The sequence below is a fragment of the Elephantulus edwardii genome, unplaced genomic scaffold, assembly GCF_000299155.1.
Source record: "Elephantulus edwardii isolate Elephantulus edwardi_28Jun2011 unplaced genomic scaffold, EleEdw1.0 scaffold00256, whole genome shotgun sequence".
NCBI classification, from domain to species: Eukaryota; Metazoa; Chordata; class Mammalia; order Macroscelidea; family Macroscelididae; genus Elephantulus; species Elephantulus edwardii.
The window spans coordinates 865,091-870,611 of NW_006400006.1; the positions used below are offsets into that span (position 1 = coordinate 865,091).

The 5,521-nt window shown below is 38.9% G+C and overlaps 1 pseudogene; it reads right to left on the reverse strand.

Moving 5' to 3' along the window:
• LOC102846351 overlaps positions 1-1,143 on the reverse strand; it is a 3,905-nt pseudogene extending 2,762 nt beyond the window's left edge.
• Positions 1,144-5,521: the final 4,378 nt, after the last annotated feature.

Sequence of the window (5,521 nt, forward strand, 5' to 3'; positions counted from 1 at the left end):
AACAACAACAACAACACATCCTTGAAGTCTCCAAACACATACACATGCCTGAAGCTCTCAATAGCTATTACAGGGCCATCTGCTGGAGTTTTCTCTATGTGTAGAAGAGGATGTCTAAATTTGTCACAATCAGCATGCAAAAATTTTATTGGACCTTTTTCACTTATTAATTGCAGGGCTACTTCTGTATCTTCTCTCATGTGGAAGAGTAGAAGAAAAGACAGTCCTTCTTCTGTCAATTCCTCTCCAATTTTAAATGTTATTTTTTGAATAAGAGGAACACATTTATCTTGAATACAATTGAAAGTTAGGTCAAAGTTTTTCATAGATTCCAAAAATACCATATCTGTGGCAGAAAGCACTTGTGGCTTGTAGATTGTGTTGTCTCCACTATATCTTTCTGGTTTTTAAACAGGCCCAAATGCAGAAAAAAGGCACAATCATTGTGCAAAATACTTGCTACTCTTTCAAGTACTCTATAGTTGTCTAAATCTCTTTGCTCAATAATGCTTATTTTGCTGCAATCAAGTGTAGAGATTTCTTCTAAATTGTGAAGTTCTTGAACAGTGTCACTTTTTTGTTGCCTGATGTAATCTGCAGGTGTTTGCACTGATCACTGGCCACTGCATTCTCTCTTCAACATCATCCCGTTATGAAACAATTTGAGGGTAGGTATTTGCTTATCCTATATCTCTGGGCTATATCGGAGTGCTGATCACTATCAACTCTGGCAAACACGACTTGATCCTCACTTGGGTATTCTTCCTTAATGACATTGGAAGCTTCCTCAAAAATTGGATGTCACATCTGGCTAAAAAAATACAAGTCTGCGTAAATATTTACTAAAGCAACATCAGCTCTGTTTAAAAGTTCATCTATATTTTCTGTATCAAGACTTCTTTTTTCAGTTGTTACAGGTGCAAACCCCAAGTTATCAGGAGCAGTAGGGAGCATCTGAGGTCCAGTAAAGGGTAAGATGTCCACAGGTTTCATGGTAGGTAGTGTTGAAGTCTGCGGTAGGGACAGGTGTTGGTGGCTGGGGCTGGTTTGGACTAGGAAAGGGCTGGGCACCAGGAGCTGGCAGCAGTGGAGAATTCTCCAAGCAGTAATTGTCCTCTCATCTCTGTCAGTATTTTTATACATCTAATTTTTTTTAATTTGTTTTGGGAGATTGGAGATATTACATAAAACCTTGCATATATATTTAATACAATAATATACAAATCATAGTAATTTATTCCAGCAGCAAAGAATTGGACAACATTGGCATCTTGTCAGATATGGTAATAACGTCCTTTATGGAAAGTTATGGATCATCTTGGGTATCCCTGGAAGTGATAATGGAATTTGTATTAAGAATATTAATACAAAGTGTCTATGTAATCCTTTGCCTTTTTTCTTCATGTATTTCACACTGATATTTCACTGTTTCCCAACTTCTCTATAGGAAATCACTGCCATGTGATTTACAGCCTCAGAAACTCAAGGGAGGGTGAGCTAATTGACCTCCCAGTGGAGGGTCAAGTTAATTTCAACTAGACAGCAATGAGTTTCTGTTGGGTTTTTTATCAGTGTCAAAAAGGGTCCGTGAAGCAATTAAAGTCCTTGATTTAGTTTAGAAAAAACTTCAGCTAGTCCTTTTGTTGTTGTTGTTGTTGTTGTTGTTATGTGCCGTCGTCGCCTGCGACTCATAGCGACCCTATGTACAACAGCCCTAAACTCCGCTCTGTCCTGTGCCAATCACACTGTCTCTGACACTCCCATCCCAATTATCCCAGTCACTGAATCAATCCGCCTCATAGAGGGCCTTCCTCTCCTGCGCTGTTCCTCCACCCTCCCAAGCATGATGTCCCTCTCCAAGGACCGGTCTCTCCTCACAACATGTCCAAAATATTTACTTTAGGAATTTCTGACACCTTTTCTTCTTCTTCTTCTTAATGAATTCTTTCTTCTTCTTTTCTCAGCTGTTTTGAACAGCATTGTAGAACTGAACACCTGCAACTCCACATCTGAGAATGATTGTATCAGCTAATCATGTGCTACAATGTTTTATACAGTACAGATTAATAATGATAAGATACTTTAAAAAAACTCTTGGCAAGTACCTCTGTTTATTCAAACTCAGATGTAATAATAATAATAATAATATTTCAGATTATCAAAAAACAACTGGAAGAGTACATTGACAGAGAACTGCCAGAAATAAAGCTGGGTTAAGAAGAGGCTGTGGCACTAGAGATATCACAGCCAATGTCAGATGGATGTTGGCTGCAAGCAGAGAGCACCAGAAGAATGTCTTTGTTTTATTGACTATGCTAAGATATTTGACTCTGTGGATCACAACAAATTATGGCTAACACTGAGAAGAATGAGAATTTCAGAACACTTGATTGTGCTCACACAAAACCTCTGTTTAGACCAGGAAGCAGATCAAGGATGCGCTGCAACGTTCAATATTAAAAAAGGAGTGTTATCAGGGATGTGTCCTGTCTCCATATGTTATCAATCCATATGTGGAATACACTATTCTGGAGGATGGACTTTATGAAGATTGGAAAAAAGACTTATCAACAACCTGCATTATGCAGATGACACAACCTTGCTCACAGAAACCAAAGAGGATTTGAAATATTTACTGCAGAATTTCAAGGACTGTCATTTTCTGCAAAGATTCTCACCACCAGGCCAGTTGGCAGCATTATGATAAATGGAGAAGAGATTGAGGTTGTTCACAACTTCATCGTGCTTGGATCTACAATCAACACACCTGGCACTAGCAGTCAGGAAGTCAAAGGATGAGTTGCTTTGGGAAAGTCCACTGTCAAGAACATCTCCAGATCACTAAACAGAAACAATATCAGACTAAAGACTAAGGTGCGCCTAATTGAAGCAATGGTCTTCTTAATTACTTTCCATACTTTAGAAAAAGAATTGATACCTTTGAGCTGTGAAGAGCACTGAACAAGCCATAGGCTGCCAAGACACAAACAGGTCTTTCTTGGAGAGGGTAAAACCAGGTTGCTCATTGGAGGCAAGGATTTTGAAACAGGGGCCAGTCCTTAAAGAACAGATCCCTCTAAGTTAACATTTAAATTTAGATTGCTGGAGAAAATATGTCAATTAACTGGACCCCCCCCAAAAAAAATAAAACAACTGAATACTGTTTATAGGACCTGATGTCTCTTAATTTGAGGAGGAACTAGTGAAGCTGGGACACAGATATTAGAGTAGGAGAGCAAGGGATTGGAATAGAATTACACAATAAAGTTGGTTTTCTTATTGTAGAAAAAGCTACAAATGATTCAACTGATGCTTTGAAAGCATTGTTCCTGCTAAAGTGTGAAAGTATTTCTGAGGTGAAACAAGAAAAACAAAGAAACTGGAGGCTCACAGCACCAATAATAAAGAGCAAGCCCCTTTTCTGTCTTCCATCCTTACAGTCTCCTTCTCGTGTCCTGTACTAGAAATGCCTAGCAAGAAACTGCCCGAAACCAAAACCAAACGAATTATGAATCAGTTCTAAGTCAGGGCAACTCCTTGTGTTGCAGAATTAAACCATCTCCCATAGAGGTTCTGACAAACTTGAACCCATTGCTGCAGTCACTGGATCATTCCATTTGTTTGAGAGTCTCCCTCTCTTTGTACGTAATTTCAGGTATGTCAGAGATTTTGAGGATAGCACAGGATAGGCCAGGGTTCTGCTCTGTCTTCATAGGGTCACTATGTTTCATACTCTTGACAGGACCTATTAACAACAACTGCCACCATAGAGCTTCGAATACTTTTGTAACTTTTCAAAATTCAGATAGTTAGGGATTTTTTTTTCTGCATTTTAACACACAAGCTATTAAGCCAAACTCAATAGTTTGTATCCCACAGACATCAATAATACACCAAAAATAATCATACTTAAAGATAAAACTGCCACATCAGTTACAGACTTTTGATAAGGACAATGGTAGAACAGAAATCGTTTTTTTACTGCAGATAGACAGAGCCGTTTAAACGGTAAGTGTCTGCTGACATGTTGAGTGTTGCGAAGCAGTAGGACTTGGTGGAGACTGTGGAGAACACGTGCCTGCATACAGAGCAGAGTTGCTGTGCAGCCAACCATAGAGGCACTGTGGTAATGGGAATCTACTGTTCCCAGATCTTCTAATTTTTTGAGAGACGCCAGAAATCTGGATTTTTATGTGAAAGCTTCCAATTTCACAAATGTTGGCTCAAAAAAATTTTAAACATCTTACAAGCCAAATGAAATACTGCTATGGGCCAAATCCAGCTTGTGGGCCATAGCTTGGGACTTCTGCAGTGTAACGTACAGATGAAAGGGGATCTGTGGAATTATATGGACCTCAAGCATCACACCACACAGCCCTTGGGGAAGAACAGTCTATGCTTCTTGATCAACACTCTAATTTTAATAAAATGTTGATTTTTTTTATGTATTGGGCCTAATTTTTGTCACCTTTTTCCCTTTTTCTTTTTTTTTTCCTTTTCACTATCATTTATAGTGTCAAAACAAAGTCAGTCTAACCTAGCACTGTCAGCCACTAGCACCAACACTCACTTCCATGTGGAGCTAATTTAAAATCAACATTGTGAAGGGAGATAAGCTGTATAAATCAAGCCTGTAATTACTATTCTGATGGCTTGGAATTTGCTTCAAGTAAGTTGGCACCTCCCAAAGTTTCACTCTGAGAACTAGAGCCAATCCATTGGGGTATAGAGTAGGATATGCAAGCCAAAGGCAAATTGAAATAGAGTAGCGATAATGTTGTTTTTGTTGTTAGGTGCTGTCAAATAAAATATGACCCATAGTAACCCTGGGGATAAAAGACTTGAATCCTGTCCTATCCTGTGTCATCCTCACAATTTCTGACATACTTGAGCAATAATATGTGAAAAAGGAGCTGATTGCAGAGTGAGAGAGGCAAATCTGACTTCTGTTCACATCATAAAAGGGAATTTTCTGTTAGAACTGAGAGTGAGAAAGAGAAATAAAGAAGCTGGTCCCAAGAAACAAATAGACCTTTCTTGAGTGGTCTGAAAGGGGTGCTGAGTGACCACATGGAGAGAAGTTCAAATGGCATGGACCGTCAAGGACAGTGTATTTTTATAGAGGGTTTTAGGGAGGACTAGAGAATTTCAAAACCATCTCAGGAACAGGTTAGAGGCCTTCAACACCAATGAGCAAAGACCAAATGAGCTGTGGGAGGATATCAAGAATATGATCCATGAATAATGCAAAAGTTCATTACAAAGACAGAAGAAGAAAAGACCAAGTTGAATGTCAGATGAGACTCTGAATAATTGTACTAGAACACCGAGAAGCCAAAGCAAAGGAAAGAAATCAAGATATTAAGGAACTGAACAGAAGATTTCAAAGGGCAGCTCGGGAAGAGAAAGCAAAGTATTATAATGAAATGTGCAAAGACCTGGAGTCAGGTAAGCAAAACGGTTAAATTCACTCAGCATTTCTTAAGCTGAAAGAGTTGAAAAATAAATTCAAGCCACGAGT